Source organism: Pseudophryne corroboree, chromosome 2 (genome assembly GCF_028390025.1).
Source record: "Pseudophryne corroboree isolate aPseCor3 chromosome 2, aPseCor3.hap2, whole genome shotgun sequence".
Classification (NCBI taxonomy): Eukaryota; Metazoa; Chordata; class Amphibia; order Anura; family Myobatrachidae; genus Pseudophryne; species Pseudophryne corroboree.
In genome coordinates, this window is record NC_086445.1 from 510,369,190 (window position 1) to 510,387,276 (window position 18,087).

Genomic DNA, 18,087 nt, shown 5'->3' on the forward strand with positions numbered 1-18,087 from the left:
TCGGGCTGCGTAGGACGGCTGCCAGCCGTTACTAAGCAACTAAACTAACCATAGTAGCGCGGTCACATGGTTGCGCTCCATGGCAGTGGAACGCATACCGCTTCCGGCATTATGGGCAACATCCGCATCTGACGAGTGCGTTCCACGGGTAATGGAACGCACGTTACTTCCGGCATCGCGGCAATTAGCCGCTTTGTTGGACTATAACAGATTTATGTATGTGCATATTCAGCGTGCTAATCTGGTGTTATGACACAGAGGATGGCCTTTATGTATACTCAAGATTAGCCACTTCCTGTTGGTTGATTGATGGGCGGGGTTTGTGATATGCCTCTGCTATATAGGTGATCCGGGGTTTGGTGTGTGTTATGTTGTGATCTTACCCGTCTTGAAAAAGGCTCAGATGGAGCCGAAACGTCGACATTTTTTGCTGACATGCTGTTGATCGTCTCTATGTGAGATACACCTGTGAGTTGCAATAAATCTCTTCATCATTAAGGAAGTGGTGAGTGCCTGTACTTTCTCTGGATATATTTTGGACTTCTTGAGAGCCCTTTATGGAGCACCGCCCATGTTGTGGATTGCAGCAGTGAGTGTGGACCTAATGGATATATATATATATATATATATATATATATATTAGATTGCAATGGCAGCTGCACTCACAGTCATAAAAGAAACGTAGTTTTAAGTGCTAAATTTACATATTTTTACATACATTCACTTTGAAGATATTTTAATAAAACCAAACCGTAGAAACATTTAATATGACGTTTCTTGTACGACCTTGAGTGCCATCGTCATTGCAATCTACTTTAAATTTACATCGGAAAGCACCGGGCAACTATATATATATATATATATATATATATATATATATATATGCACACACTACACGTGGAAACCCCCCTTACTAAATCCTGCGTTTGCCCCTGCACGGCCACCCCTCATATGCATCTCCTCCAGGCCCCTGGATCCCAACTCTCCAGCAGCAAGCAGCACCTGACTACATGTCTGTACCCGAAGCGTCACTGGAATGCTGCTGCCTGTATGAGGACTCCTGCTGATGACGAGTAAAAAAAAAACAAGAAAACAACTTAAGGTAATTAACCTGTGAGGGTTTCCATTAGAGCACAGAAAGTACAGATCCTACAGCCCGGTGGGTGGATAGCACTTGTAACAGCATAATAGGGAAAACTCAGGTACTGGGGCACAATACAGCACAAACAGAGGAGGGGGTGGCAGGTCAGTAATGAACTTATAGATGGGGAGATGGAACACAATATGGAGCATACAAACGTGTATTTCTGCATATATATATATATATATATATACACACACATACAATCAAAGGGATATACTTGGCATCACGGCAGACAGGATGCCAGCATTAAAAATACTGGTGCACTTTAGAAATCTGAGTGTTGTCCCTTTTCTCTGTATATGTATAATGATGCATTTCACCACAGCCCATTTAGTGGCCACCTGCTTCTCCCCTCCTTGAGGTGGTGGTCGTGGTGGCGAAGGGGGGTTTACAGGTTAGGGGGCGCTAGGATGAAGCCTTGCCTAGGGTGCAGGGAGACCTTGCACCAGCCCTGGCATTGACAACAAAATCACACAAAAATTATCAATGGAAATCAAATTTATTAACCCATGGAGGTCTGGATTTTGAGTCACACTCAAAATGAAAGTGGAAAAACACACTACAGGCTGATCCAACTTTGATGTAATGTCCTTAAAACAAGTCAAAATGAGGCTCAGTAGTGTGTGTGGCCTCCACGTGCCTGTATGACCTCCCTACAACACCTGGGCATGCTCCTGATGAGGTGGCGGATGGTCTCCTGAGGGATCTCCTCCCAGACCTGGACTAAAGCATCCGCCAACTCCTGGACAGTCTGTGGTGCAACATGGCGTTGGTAGATTAAGCGAGACATGATGTCCCAGATGTGCTCAATTGGATTCAGGTCTGGGGAACGGGCGGTCCAGTCCATAGCATCAATGCCTTCGTCTTGCAGGAACTGCTGGCACACTCCAGCCACATGAGGTCTAGCATTGTCTTGCATTAGGAGGAACCCAGGGCCAACCGCACCAGCATATGGTCTCACAAGGGGTCTGAGGATCTCATATCGGTACCTAATGGCAGTCAGGCTATCTCTGGCGAGCACATGGAGGGCTGTGCGGCCCCCCAAAGAAATGCTACCCCACACCATTACTGACCCACTGCCAAACCGGTCATGCTGGAGGATGTTGGAGGCAGCAGAACGTTATCCTTGGCATCTCCAGACTCTGTCATGTCTGTCACATGTGCTCAGTGAGAACCTGCTTTCATCTGTGAAGAGCACAGGGCGCCAGTGGTGAATTTGCCAATCTTGGCGTTCTCTGGCAAATGCCAAACGTCCTGCATGGTGGTGGGCTGTAAGCACAACCTCCACCTGTGGATGTCGGGCCCTCATACCACCCTCATGGAGTCTGTTTCAGATCGTTTGAGTAGACACATGCACATTTGTGGCTTGTTGGAGGTCATTTTGCAGGGCTCTGGCAGTGCTCCTCCTGTTCCTCCTTGCACAAAGGCGGAGGTAGCGGTCCTGCTGCTGGGTTGTTGCCCTCCTATGGCCTCCTCCACATCTCTTGATGTACTGGCCTGTCTCCTGGTAGCGCCTCCATGCTCTGGACACTACGCTGACAGACACAGCAAACCTTCTTACCACAGCTCGCATTGATGTGCCATCCTGGATGAGCTGCACTACCTGAACCACTTGTGTGGGTTGTAGACTCTGTCTCATGCTACCACTAGAGTGAAAGCACCGCCAGCTTTCAAAAGTGACCAAAACATCAGCCAGAAAGCATAGGAGCTGAGAAGTGGTCTATGGTCACCACCTGCAGAACAACTCCTTTATTGGGGGTTTCTTGCTAGTTACCTATAATTCCCACCTGTTGTCTATTCCATTTGCACAACAGCATGTGAAATTGATTGTCAATCTGTGTTGCTTCCTAAGGGGGGTGGGGGAGTGGGGGGGGGGGGGGGGGGGGTGGTGTGTGTGTGTGTGTGTGTGTGTGTGTGTGTGTATATATATATATATATATATATATATATATATATAAATATGAATACCAGTGGCATGCGGTGAGGTCAGTGGCTGGTGAGGCACTGCAGCCATAATGTCCGCCGAGTCCCGCCGATGATCCCTACCGCCTCCGAGTCAATGCCCACTACTGCCCCTGAGCCGATGTCTACTACTGCCACCATCCGTGATGGACGCTACCCCCACCACTAATGGCCACCACTCCCACCAATGGCTTACAAAAGCACCCACCATAAACTGACCCGGCCCCCCGCCACTAATTCGCATATCAGTCCGATGCTGCTGCTGCTGCCGCCGCCAATGCCTGCAGCCAGCCTGCTCATCAAACTTGTGATGAGCAGGTGGCTAATATATTGTAAATTTTATCAAATAAAAAAACAAACTAGTCTTTCGGACTGGGGAGGGAGTGGAAGGACATGAATGCAATGTTGTTGTACAGGGCTTCCATGAACTTAATATCGCTATGGATGCAGCAATATTAAGTTAATGGAAGTCCTGTATAAGGGTGACAGGGAGACGGTGACGCCAGGTAGAGGGCGACAGCAGTGGGGGATGCCAGGGAAAGCGTAACAGTAGCAGTGGGTGAGAGTGTGACAGAGAGAAGGAAAGGGTGATGGGGACAGGCAGTGAGTGACACTTATATTACTATGGTCCAGGGCCTAGAACTGCAGCGTGGCTCCTCCTTTGATGTTAACTCCAGGGATCGCCGGTGGAAATTGCAGCCAGGAATACCGGGTTGGAGGTAGAGTGTGAAAAGAGGGGAGGAGCGGGGATCATGGGCTTTCCTCCCCCCTCTGGCCGTACTGCACTAGGTGACAGCTGCAGCTCATGATTTTAGTTACTGGCAGCGGAGTCTGGCAGAGTAGGCCAGGGACGGGCAGTGAAAGTGAGGTGGAGGTGGGCGCAAGGTACGGGACTGGGCAGAGCCAGCACCAACTATTTTGATGCCCTAGGCCCGGAGATAGTGGGTGACTGGCGACGCAGGGGTGGCAGGGAGATAGTGGGTGACTGGCGACGCAGGGGTGGCAGGGAGATAGTGGGTGACTGGCGATGCAAGGGTGGCAGGGAGATAGTGGGTGACTGGCGACGCAGGGGTGACAGAGATAGTGGGTGACGGGCGACGCAGGGGTGACAGATAGTGGGTGACGGGCGACGCAGGGGTGACAGAGAAATAGTGGGTGACGGGCGACGCAGGGGTGACAGAGAAATAGTGGGTGACGGGTGACGCAGGGGTGGCAGGGAGATAGTGGGTGACTGGCGACGCATGGGTGGCAGGGAGATAGTGGGTGACTGGCAACGCATGGGTGGCAGGGAGATAGTGGGTGACTGGCGACTCAGGGGTGGCAGGGAGATAGTGGGTGACTGGCAACGCAGGGGTGACAGGGAGATAGTGGGTGACGGGCAACGCAGGGGTGACAGGGAGATAGTGGGTGACGGGCAACGCAGGGGTGACAGGGAGATAGTGGGTGACGGGCAACGCAGGGGTGACAGGGAGATAGTGGGTGACGGGCAACGCAGGGGTGGCAGGGAGATAGTGGGTGACGGGCATCGCAGGGGTGGCAGGGAGATAGTGGGTGACTGGCGACGCAGGGGAGACAGGGAGATAGTGGGTGACTGGCGACGCAGGGGAGACGGAGATAGTGGGTGACAGGCAATGCAGGGGTGACAGGGAGATAGTGGGTGACTGGTGACGCAGGGGTGACAGGGAGATAGGGGGTGACAGGTGATGCAGGGGTGACAGGGAGATAGAGGGTGACGGGCAACGCAGAGTGACAGGGAGATAGTGGGTGACTGGCGACGCAGGGGAGACAGGGAGATAGTGGGTGACAGGCAATGCAGGGGTGACAGAGAGATAGTGGGTGACTGGTGACGCAGGGGTGACAGGGAGATAGTGGGTGACAGGCAATGCAGGGGTGACAGGGAGACAGTGGGTGACTGGCGACGCAGGGGAGACAGAAGATAGTGGGTGACTGGCGACGCAGGGGTGACAGGGAGATAGTGGGTGATGGAGGTAGTGGGTGACATGGTCAGGGAGAAAGCGGGTGACATGATTAGGGCGACAGGGATATAGATAGTGGGTGATGGAGGTACTGGGTGACAGGGTACAGCAAGGCTCCTAAAACAACCCCCCCCCCACCCCCCCCTTCCATCACAGGGGGTGTCCCAGCAGCACAGACAGCTTCCCACCCCAAGTCACGGGGGATGCCTCAAACTACACAGGCAGCCACCACCCTCCACCATTCTCCCCCCCGCGCGCTGCCTCCCCGCTGTCATAAGAGGCTGACTGTCAGTGGCATAGGCACAGCCAGCCCCCTCCCCGCTCACCCGTCAAGTCTCAGCTGGTCCGCATTACCGCACACCATCCACCGCACGTTGCGCAGGGAGATAGTCCAGGCTGCCGCCAGTTCACAGCCGGATCCGGGAAGCTCTCTCACCTCCGAGCACAACGCAAGGAGGCGGAGCTCTTCAGCCTCCGTGCTCGTGCATGCTGCTGCTGTGTACCTGTCAGCGCAGCAGCAGCAATCAACTGTTTAATACACTTTGAAAATTATGGGGCGGAATGGGCTGGCGGCCGGAGGGCGGGTGGGCAGACAGGGACGGCCATGTGCCATATAGTATTGTAAATATGAAATGATAAAAAAGATGACAGGGTGGACACCTGCCTTGATGTAACCAACCCCCAGCCTCCACTGCCCAATCACATCTTCCTCAGTGACAGGGGCATGCTTTCATATTGGCTGAAAGCACGCCCCTGTCAAAGAGGCACTTGTACTAGTGCCGCTTTGTGTGATTTTTTGAATGGGCTTTTACTGCCCGATGTTTGACCCCGCCCCCCGCTTCCGCTCTTTTACAATTGATACCGGGAAGCACTGAGAACGGTGCCTCCAAAACACTATTTAAACGTGTTTTGAAAAAATAAGAATTTACTTACCGATAATTCTATTTCTCGGAGTCCGTAGTGGATGCTGGGGTTCCTGAAAGGACCATGGGGAATAGCGGCTCCGCAGGAGACAGGGCACAAAAAGTAAAGCTTTAGGATCAGGTGGTGTGCACTGGCTCCTCCCCCTATGACCCTCCTCCAAGCCAGTTAGGTACTGTGCCCGGACGAGCGTACACAATAAGGGAGGAATTTTGAATCCCGGGTAAGACTCATACCAGCCACACCAATCACACCGTACAACTTGTGATCTAAACCCAGTTAACAGTATGATAACAGCGGAGCCTCTAAAAAGATGGCTCACAACAATAATAACCCGATTTTTGTAACTATGTACAAGTATTGCAGATAATCCGCACTTGGGATGGGCGCCCAGCATCCACTACGGACTCCGAGAAATAGAATTATCGGTAAGTAAATTCTTATTTTCTCTATCGTCCTAGTGGATGCTGGGGTTCCTGAAAGGACCATGGGGATTATACCAAAGCTCCCAAACGGGCGGGAGAGTGCGGATGACTCTGCAGCACCGAATGAGAGAACTCCAGGTCCTCTTTTGCCAGGATATCAAATTTGTAGAATTTTACAAACGTGTTCTCCCCTGACCACGTAGCTGCTCGGCAGAGTTGTAATGCCGAGACCTCTCGGGCAGCCGCCCAAGATGAGCCCACCTTCCTTGTGGAATGGGCCTTAACCGATTTAGACTGTGGCAGGCCTGCCTCAGAATGTGCAAGTTGAATTGTGTTACAAATCCAACGAGCAATCGCCTGCTTAGAAGCAGGCGCACCCAACTTGTCGGGTGCATACAGTATAAACAGCGAGTCAGATTTTCTGACTCCAGCTGTCCTGGAACATATTTTCAGGGCCCTGACAACTCCTAGCAACTTGGAGTCCTCCAAGTCCCTAGTAGGTGCAAGGCACCACAATAAGCTGGTTCAGGTGAAACACTGACACCACCTTAGGGAGAGAACTGGGGACGAGTCCGCAGCTCTGCCCTGTCCGAATGGACAAACAGATATGGGCTTTTTTGAGAAAAAACCACCAATTTGACACACGCCTGGTCCAGGCCAGGGCCAAGAGCATGGTCACTTTTTATGTGATATGCTTCAAATCCACATATTTGACTGGTTTTAAACCAATGTGATTTGAGGAATCCCAGAACTACGTTGAGATCCCACAGTGCCACTGGAGGCACAAAAAAAGGGGTTTGTATATGCAATACTCCCTTGACAAACTTCTGGACTTCAGGAACTGAAACCAATTCTTTCTGGAAGAAAATTTACAGGGCCGAATTTGAACCTTAATGGACCCCAATTTGAGGCCCATAGACACTCCTGTTTGCAGGAAATGCAGGAAACGACCGAGTTGAAATTTCTTTGTGGGGCCTTCCTGGCCTCACACCACGCAACATATTTTCGCCACACGTGGTGATAATGTTGTGCGGTCACCTCCTTTCTGGCTTTGACCAGGGTAGGAATGACCTCTTCCGGAATGCCTTTTTTCCCTTAGGATCCGGCTTTCCATCGCCATGCCGACAAACGTAGCTGCGGTAAGTCTTGGAACAGACATGGTACTTGCTGAAGCAAGTCCCTTCTTAGCGGCAGAGGCCATAAGACCTCTGTAAGCATCTCTTGAAGTTCCGGGTACCAAGTCTTTCTTGGCCAATCCGGAGCCATGAGTATAGTTCTTACTCCTCTACGTCTTATAATTCTCAGCACCTTAGGTATGAGAAGCAGAGGAGGGAACACATACACCGACTGGTACACCCACGGTGTTACCAGAACGTCCACATCTATTGCCTGAGGGTCTCTTGACCTGGCGCAATACCTGTCCCGTTTTTTGTTCAGACGGGACGCCATCATGTCCACCTTTGGTATTTCCCAACGGTTTACAATCATGTGGAAAAAACTTCTCAATGAAGTTTCCACTCTTCCGGGTGGAGGTCGTGCTGAGGAAGTCTGCTTCCCAGTTTCCATTCCCGGGATGAAAAACTGCTGACAGTGTTATCACATGATTTTCCGCCCAGCGAAAAGTCCTTGCAGTTTCTGCCATTGCCCTCCTGCTTCTTGTGTCGCCCTGTCTGTTTACGTGGGCGACTGCCGTGATGTTTTTCCCACTGGATCAATACCGGCTGACCTTGAAGCAGAGGTCTTGCTAAGCTTAGAGCATTATAAATTTACCCTTAGCTCCAGTATATTTATGTGGAGAAAAGTCTCCATACTTGATCACACTCCCTGGAAATTTTTTCCTTGTGTGACTGCTCCCCAGCCTCTCAGGCTGGGCTCCGTGGTTACCAGCATCCAATCCTGAATGCCGAATCTGCTGCCCTCTAGAAGATGAGCACTCTATAACCACCACAGGAGAGACACCCTTGTCCTTGGATATTGGGTTATCCGCTGATGCATCTGAAGATGCGATCCGGACCATTTGTCCAGCAGATCCCACTGAAAAGTTCTTACGTGAAATCTGCCGAATGGAATTGCTTCGTAGGAAGCCACCATTTTTACCAGGACCCTTGTGCAATGATGCACTGTTTTTAGGAGGTTCCTGACTTGCTCGGATAACTCCCTGGCTTTCTCTTCCGGGAGAAACACCTTTTTCTGGACTGTGTCCAGAATCATCCCTAGGCACAGCAGACGTGTCGTCGGGATCAGCTGCGATTTTGGAATATTTAGAATCCACCCGTGCTGATTGTAGCAGTATCCGAGATAGTGCTACTCCGACCTCCAACTGTTCCCTGGACTATGCCCCTATCAGGAGATCGTCCAAGTAAGGGATAATTAAGACGCCTTTTCTTCGAAGAAGAATCATCAATTCGGCCATTACCTTGGTAAAGACCCCAGGGTGCCGTGGACAATCCAAACGGCAGCGTCTGAAACTGATAGTGACAGTTCTGCACCACGAACCTGAGGTACCCTTAGTGAGAAGGGCAAATTTGGGACATAGAGGTAAGCATCCCTGATGTCCCGGGACACTATATAGTCCCCTTATTCCTGGTTCGTTATCACTGCTCTGAGTGACTTCATCTTAATTTGAACCTTTGTAAGTGTTCAAAAAAAAAAAATTTTTTTAGAATAAGTCTCACCTAGCCTTCTGGCTTCAGTACCACAATATAGTGTGGAATAATACCCCTTTTCTGTAGTAGGAGGGGTAATTTAATTATCACCTGCTGGGAATACAGCTTGTGAATTTTTTCCCATACTACCTCCTTGTCGGAGGGAGACTTGGTAAAGCAGACTTCAGGAGCCTGCGAAGGGGAAACGTCTCGACATTCCCATCTGTACCCCCGGGATACTACTTGTAGGATCCAGGGGTCCTGTACGGTCTCAGCGCCATGCTGAGAACTTGTCAGACGCGGTGGAACGCTTCTGTTCCTGGGAATGGGCTGCCTGCTGCAGTCTTCTTCCCTTTCCTCTATCCCTGGGCAGATATGTTCTTATAGGGACGAGAGGACTGAGGCTGAAAAGACGGTGTCTTTTTCTGCAGAGATGTGACTTAGGGTAAAAAACGGTGGATTTTCCAGCAGTTGCCGTGACCACCAGGTCCGATGGACCGACCCCAAACAAGTCCTCTTCCTGTATACGGCCATACTGTGCCGTTTGGAATCTGCATCACCTGACCACTGTCGTGTCCATAACATCTTCTGGCAGTTATGGACATCGCGTTTATTCATGATGCCAGAGTGCAAATATCCCTCTGTGCATCTCGCATATATAGAAATGCTCTATAGTCAATAAAATACTGTCCCTGTCAAGGGTATCAATATTTTTAGTCAGGGAATCCGACCAAGCCACCCTAGCTCTGCACATCCAGGCTGAGGCGATCGCTGGCCGCAGTATAACACCAGTATGTGTGTATATACTTTTTATTATATTTTCCAGCCTTGTCAGCTGGTCCTTGAGGACGGCCCTATCTATAGACGGTACCGCCACTTTTTTTGATAAGCGTGTGAGCGCCTTATCCACCTTAAAGGGTGTTTCCCATCTGGCGGGAAAGGGTATACCGCCCATAATTTTCTATCGGGGGGAACCCACGCATCATCACACACTTTATTTAATTTATCTGATTCAGGAAAAACTATGGTAGTTTTTTCACATCCCACATAATACCCTCTTTTGTGGTACTTGTAGTATCAGAAATACGTAACACCTCCTTCATTGCCTTTAACGTGTGGCCCTAATAAGGAATACGTTTGTTTATTCACCGTCGACACTGGATTCAGTGTCCCTGTCTGTGTCTGTGTCGACCGACTAAAGTAAACGGGCGTTTTAAAACCCTTGACGGTGTTTTTGAGACGTCTGGACCGTACTAATTGTTTGTCGGCCGTCTCATGTCGTCAACCGACCTTGCAGCGTGTTGACATTATCACGTAATTTCCTAAATAAGCCATCCATTCCGGTGTCGACTCCCTAGAGAGTGACATCACCATTACAGGCAATTGCTCCGCCTCCTCACCAACATCGTCCTCCTACCTGTCGACACACACGTACCGACACACAGCACACACACAGGGAATGCTCTGATAGAGGACAGGACCCACTAGCCCTTTGGAGAGACAGAGGGAGAGTTTGCCAGCACACACCAAAAACGCTATAATTATATAGGGACAACCTTATATAAGTGTTTTCCCTTATAGCATCTTAATATATATATAAGCATATCGCCAAATTAGTGCCCCCCCTCTCTGTTTTAACCCTGTTTCTGTAGTGCAGTGCAGGGGAGAGCCTGGGAGCCTTCCCTCCAGCCTTTCTGTGAGGGAAAATGGCGCTGTGTGCTGAGGAGATAGGCCCCGCCCCTTTTTCGGCGGCCTCGTCTCCCGCTCTTAACGGATTCTGGCAGGGGTTAAATATCTCCATATAGCCTCCGGAGGCTATATGTGAGGTATTTTTAGCCAAAATAGGTATTCATTTGCCTCCCAGGGCGCCCCCCTCCCAGCGCCCTGCACCCTCAGTGACTGCCGTGTGAAGTGTGCTGAGAGGAAAATGGCGCACAGCTGCAGTGCTGTGCGCTACCTTTAGAAGACTGAGGAGTCTTCTGCCGCCGATTCTGGACCTCTTCTTACTTCAGCATCTGCAAGGGGGCCGGCGGCAAGGCTCCGGTGACCATCCAGGCTGTACCTGTGATCGTCCCTCTGGAGCTGATGTCCAGTAGCCAAGAAGCCAATCCATCCTGCACGCAGGTGAGTTCACTTCTTCTCCCCTAAGTCCCTCGTTGCAGTGATCCTGTTGCCAGCAGGACTCACTGTAAAATAAAAAACCTAAGCTAAACTTTCCTAAGCAGCTCTTTAGGAGAGCCACCTAGATTGCACCCTTCTCGGCCGGGCACAAAAATCTAACTGGCTTGGAGGAGGGTCATAGGGGGAGGAGCCAGTGCACACCACCTGATCCTAAAGCTTTACTTTTTGTGCCCTGTCTCCTGCGGAGCCGCTATTCCCCATGGTCCTTTCAGGAACCCCAGCATCCACTAGGACGATAGAGAAAGGTAAAAATAATTAAAATAATATAAAGGCCAAAGCAGATACTTAGGACACAGAATATGTCATAAGTATCTTCTTTGTATTATTTTAATCATTAATGACAGGGGAGGCGCTGCCTCCCCTGACTGCACGTCCCTGCTCCGTCGGGAGAAACACCTTCTTCTGGTCTGTGTCCAGAATCATGCCCAGAAAGTGCAGACGCGTCGTAGGAATCAGCTGCGACTTTGGGATATTCAGAATCCAGCCGTGCTGTTGCAACACTTCCTGTGAGTGCGCTACGCTGATCTGCAACTGCTCCCTCGACCTCGCCTTTATGAGGAGATCGTCCAAGTATGGGATAACTGTGACTCCTTGCTTTCTCAGGATCACCATCATTTCTGCCATTACCTTGGTAAATATTCTCGGTGCCGTGGACAGACCAAACGGCAACGTCTGGAATTGGTAATGACAGTCCTGTACCACAAATCTGAGGTACTCCTGATGAGGCGGATAAATGGGGACATGCAAGTAAGCATCCTTGATGTCCAGAGACACCATAATATCCCCCTCTTCCAGGCTTGCAATGACCGCTCTGAGCGATTCCATTTTGAACTTGAATCTTTTCAGATAAATGTTCAGGGACTTTAAATTTAATATAGGTCTAACCGAACCGTCCAGTTTCGGTACCACAAACATTGTGGAATAGTATCCCTTCCCCTGTTGAGGAAGGGGAACCTTTACCACCACCTGCTGGAGAAATAGCTTGTGAATTGCCGCTACCACTACTTCCCTTTCTATGGGGGAAGCTGGCAGGGCCGATTTTAGGTAACGTTGAGGGGGCATCACCTCGAATTCCAGCTTGTATCCCTGAGACACAATCTGTATAGCCCAGGGATCCACCAGTGAGCGAACCCACTGTTGGCTGAAATATCGGAGACGCGCTCCCACCGCCCCAGTGTCATGCGGTGGCTTTAGTGGAAGCCGGGGAGGACTTCTGTTCCTGGGAACTAGCTGTAAGGTGCAGCTTTTTTCCTCCACCCCTGCCTCTAGCAAGAAAGGAAGCACCTCTGACCTTCTTGCTTCTTTATGCGCGAAAGGACTGCATTTGGTAATACGGTGCTTTCTTCGGTTGTGAGGGAATATTTGGCAAAAAGTTTGACTTCCCAGCAGTAGCTGTGGAAACCAGGTCCGAGAGACCGTCCCCAAACAATTCCTCACCCTTGTAAGGTAACATCTCCTGTGTTTTTTGGAATCGGCATCACCTGTCCACTGCCGAGTCCACAGGACCCTCCTGGCAGAAATTGACATTGCATTAATTCCAGAGCCCAGTAGGCAAATGTCCCTCTGGGCATCCCTCATATATAGGACGGTGTCTTTTATATGCCCCAGGGTCAGCATAATGGTATCCCTGTCTAAGGTATCCATTTCCTCAGATAGATTATCTGTCCACGCTGCTACAGCACTACACATCCACGCCGACGCAATTGCCGTCCTCAGTAGAGTCCCTGAATGTGTATAAACAGATTTCAGGATACTTTCCTGCTTTCTATCTGCAGGATCCTTTAGGGTGGCCGTATCCTGCGACGGCAGGGCCACCTTCTTAAATAAGCGTGTCAGAGCTTTATCTACCCTAGGGGAGGATTCCCAGAGCACCCTGTCCTCTGGCGGGAAAGGGTACGCCATAAGTAACCCTTTGGAAATCAGGACTTTCTTATCTGGGGAATCCCACGCTCTTTCACATAACTCATTTAACTCATGTGAAGGGGGAAAAGTCACCTCTTGCTTTTTCTCCCCATACATATAAACCCTCTTGTCAGGGACAGGGTTTACCTCTGATATGTGTAAAACGGGTGGTCTTCTGTTTGCCGGCGGTCGGGCTCCCGGCGCTCAGTATACCGGCGCCGGGAGCCCGACAGCCGGAATACCAACAATTATTTTCCCTCGTGGGGGTCCACGACCCCCATAGAGGGAGAATAAAATAGTGTGGCGCCCGTAGCGTGGCGAGCGCAGCGAGCCCGCAAGGGGCTCATTTGCGCTCGCCAAGCTGTCGGTAAGCCGGCGGTCGGGCTCCCGGCGCCGGGATGCTGGTCGCCGGGAGCCCGACCGCCGGCCAGCCGTAGTAAACCCGTGTAAAACATCCTTCATCGCTATAATCATGTAACGTATAGCTTTTGTAATTTTTGGTTGCAATTTTGCGTCATCGACACTGGAGTCAGAATCCGTGTCGACATCTGTGTCAACCATTTTGGATAGTGGGCGCTTTTGAGACCCTGAGGGCCTCTGCGCTGTATGATCAGGCATGGGTTGAGACCCTGACTGGTCCGAGATATCAGCTTTATCCAACCTTTTATGTAAGGAGTTTACATTATCATTTATCACCTTCCACATATCCATCCAATCAGGTGTCGGCACCGTCACGTCAATCAACTGCACTTGCTCTGCCTCCACATAGTCCTCTTCGTCAAACATGTCGACACACGCGTACCGACACACCACACACACAGGGGAAGCTCTAAATGAGGACAGGACCCCCACAAGGCCTTTTGGAGAGACAGAGAGAGAGTTTGCCAGCACACACCCCAGCGCTATATAACCCAGGGATTACAAGTAATTTAGTGTTTACCCAGTAGCTGCTGTATTATGATTTTTGCGCCTAATTTTATGTGCCCCCCCTCTCTTTTTTGGGTGTGGTTCGTTTTATCGACAATGTTTAGGTCGACAGTCACTAGGTCGACATGGATGGAAGGTCGACAGGGTTTCTAGGTCGACATGTGCTAGGTGGACAGGTCTAAAGGTCGACATGAGGATTTTTATTTTTTTTTGGTGTCGTTTTCTTCGTAAAGTGACCGGGATCCCAAATTAGTGCACCGCTTCGCTCGCCATGCTTCGGGCATGGTGCCTTCGCTCCGCTACCGCTTGGCACACTTTACCGTTCCAATAGTAGTCCACGTGGATCGTTAAGTATGAAAAAATCCAAAAAAAAAAATGTGAAAAACTCATGTCGACCTTTAGACCTGTTGACCTAGAAACCCTGTCGACCTTCCATCCATGTCGACCTAGTGACTGTCGACCTATAGTGGTCGACCTAGACACTGTCGATCTTCAGACCGAATCCCCTCTTTTGTACCCTTCTACCGTGATTCTGCAGGGGAGAGCCTGGGGAGCTTCCTCTCAGCGGAGCTGTGGAAGGAAAATGGCACTGGTGAGTGCTGAGGAAGAAGGCCCCGCCCCCTCAGCGGCAGGCTTCTGTCCCGCGATTTCTTGTAAAATAAATGGCGGGGGCTCATACATATAACAGTGTGCCACTGTCTATATGCAGCATTCGCCAGGAGGTAACAATTGCTGCCCAGGGCGCCCCCCCCTACGCCCTGCACCCTACAGTGACCGGAGTGTGTGGGTTAGTGTGGGCACAATGGCGCACAGCTGCAGTGCTGTGCGCTACCTCATGTGAAGACTGGAGTCTTCTGCCGCCGATTTCGATGTCTTCTCCGCTTCTGCCGGCTTCTGTCTTCTGGCTCTGCGAGGGGAACGGCGGCGCGGCTCCGGGAACGGACGACAAGGTCAGGTCCTGTGTTCGATCCCTCTGGAGCTAATGGTGTCCAGTAGCCTAAGAAGCGCAACCTAGCCGCAGTTAGTAGGTTTGCTTCTCTCCCCTCCGTCCCTCGTAGCAGAGAGTCTGTTGCCAGCAGAAGCTCTCTGAAAATAAAAAACCTAACTAAAATACTTTCTTATTAGCAAGCTCAGGAGAGCTCACTAAAAGCACCCAGCTCTGTCCGGGCACAGATTCTATAACTGAGGTCTGGAGGAGGGGCATTGAGGGAGGAGCCAGTGCACACCAGATAGTACTGAATCTTTCTTTAGAGTGCCCAGTCTCCTGCGGAGCCCGCTATTCCCCATGGTCCTTACGGAGTCCCCAGCATCCACTAGGACATCAGAGAAATGGTTATGACCGAGCCGTCCGGCTGTGGTACTACATAAAGATTGTAATAACCTTAAATCTACGAGAGACTGAATTGCGGTCTACAGAACTGCCCTTTGTGCCTTCTGACACAGGCAGGCTTGCTTTGGATTTTGTCTTAAAAACCCACCGCAAAGGTGGCAGACAATGGAACTCTATGTTGTAATGTTTTGAACACTAATTTGTGGATCCACAGATCTGTGGATGTCCAAAATCACGTCAAGTGAAACGTCTGAAGATTCCACAAAAGATCCGAGACAGTTGAAAGGTTGCCATGCCACTGACTGGCAGCAACCTTTGTGACCGAACGACGGTTAGTGGTTTATTGACAACCACGTTCTGTACCACGGCTTGTTGTAGCATAGCCTCGCAAGGACTGAGGTCTAAAAGATTTGAACGTTGGTCTAGCGTAACAGGGCATGCTGCTACTTGCAGTGGCACTTTGGATGCGCTTGTTGAAGATCTGTACCTCTCTAGTACTTTTTCTTCTACGATGGGACTCTGATGGTCTCTACAACAGGCATCATTTAGAGAAGATTGAGGGCGGAAAGGGACACCCGCCTATCCAATCAGATCAGCACATTTTGAATCTTGTTTACTTGTAGGAACTGGTGGGCAATGGCTGGAAAACAGACTTTCAAGCCGTAGCCTAAATGATACTAATTTAGGAGTAAATAATATATTGCCAGTGTAAGGAAATGTTTCGATTTCTAGTTTTGATTCTGCCTCCACCTGTGAAGAATGTAGGCAAAGTGTCTGTCAACCACAATGATTGATGCTGAAAACAGAGAACCAACCTGGCTGACATCTATTGCAGCCATGCGTAATACTCAGCAGATCTACAGATGTAATTAGCAAGTAGAAACTGTTGTAAGCAATATCCGGTTACCAACTATGTTGCCTATGCAACTATAACGTCATTAACCGAAACCCCAACTGCAGTCTATACATTGACTTTAGTATAGCTTGAATATACGCTCTGATGGGTCATTAAGCGTAGTTGTAGCTGGGACTGAATGGTTAACCTATTGGAAAGTTTTGACACCGAAGAATGCACTGTTGCTGTATTCTCCCACTTAATTATCATATACTCTGGTATAGAGAATGGCTTAATAAGAGAATTAGCATAAAGAACCCCCCCCCCCCCCCCCCCCCCACACACACGGATGCTTGCTGTGTTTTAGCCAATCAACTCCATCATTTGAAATAGGTTCCTTAGTGTCTGTAAAAATGCAAAACCTTGCGCTGGCCTGTGAAAGGCTGGGCTACGAATAACCTCACTATTTGACCCCTGGCCTTGTTCCCCCTGATATATAAGGTCTGGCATTGATAGTCAGATTGCAACACAGCCGAAACTGATAACATGCGACCAATGATGGCTACTGTTAGGAACTGAGCAAGACCTGGGCCTTGGTAATTCTCGCAAAGTCCTTGACATATCATGCGCTTACTCTAGCAGCTCAGACTGTGTTAATCTAGAGTTAGATGTAGCCGCCTTACTACGTCCACAAAAAGGATCAGGGTAGATGTCCGTAGGCGTACTGGTATTCACACTGTGCACGTGGATTCCATTAGTTAAAACTCGCACAGACATGGTCGACAAGCTGCTTATTAGTGTATAAACTAGAAGAGCACTGCAGCTGACACACTTAAAGATGTGCTTTACAGAATTTGTAACACCCCTGCACCCTCCAGTGGCCGAGTGTTGTAGGCTACCTGAAATTCCTGGAAGAACCAGGAAGTTGCTGCTAAAATGGCCCCCAGCCATGTGGCTAATTATACAGCAGTATAGTTTTGCATATATACATTACAGATATAACTGTATAAAGTAACATTTTATATACATTCCTTGTACTAGGGACATCACCAGCACTTGTGCCCAATAAGCCACAGGTGTAAGCCCCCCCCTTCCCCCCGGCTATTAGAACCTGCCATCTGCCCCCCTACTCAGCGATGCCGGGAGTGGAACTGACTGACCGCAGAAACAGTGAACTGTCTGATGCGCAGGGAGAGGAGAGCCGCAGCAGCGTGAGGAACTAACAGCGGGCAGCGGCAGCACATTTGATCTGTCCGCGGCCGTCTTCCCCCTCAGCCTCCCTGACGCTGCGGCTTGTGAGTGAATTATAGCGGCCAGCGGGAGCGACCTATGATCTGTGCGCGGCTGCTGAGCTTAGTTATACTGGGAGCGGGGGGAGCAGCAGGCATCCAGCAGCTGCAGCGTGGCTGACCGTGGCTGGACAAAGTTCCCATCCTTCAGAGAAAGGTCACCTGGTGGCTGGCATCATAGAAAACGGTACCTTGTGTTAGAAAGTAAGTGGAGGCTCAGACGGGGCTTCTACATGCAAGCGTCGTCCAGCTCCTGCAGCCTTAGGCTGAATCAGCTGAAGCTGATTTAGGTCTATTGCGGGGCTCCTCTGATTGAGCACCGACAAGCCTGTTCTGCTCATAGCAGCACACACAGACCCGGACCCACACTTCTTAATAAGCTGGGAAGGGCTGTGGTGAAAAAGTAAAAATGAAAAAAAATATCTGGAAGCTGAATCCAGTATGTGCTATCCTATAAGGCACATAAAAAACACAGGGGTACTTGGGAGTATAGAGGTAGTAGGAGGGTTACATATTTAAATATTTAAATGTGCCTATCCCTGCTAATGCA

At 50.0% G+C, this 18,087-nt stretch overlaps 1 protein-coding gene across 1 annotated transcript in view; it reads right to left on the reverse strand.

The window, feature by feature from the left end:
- VMP1 (vacuole membrane protein 1) overlaps nucleotides 1–17,749 on the reverse strand; it is a 361,547-nt gene extending 343,798 nt beyond the window's left edge. Inside the window, exon 1 of the mRNA XM_063954047.1 lies at nucleotides 17,729–17,749. The gene's annotated coding sequence lies outside the window, so the exon portion shown is untranslated. The remainder of the gene's footprint in view (nucleotides 1–17,728) is intronic.
- Between the last annotated feature and the right edge of the window lie 338 nt (nucleotides 17,750–18,087).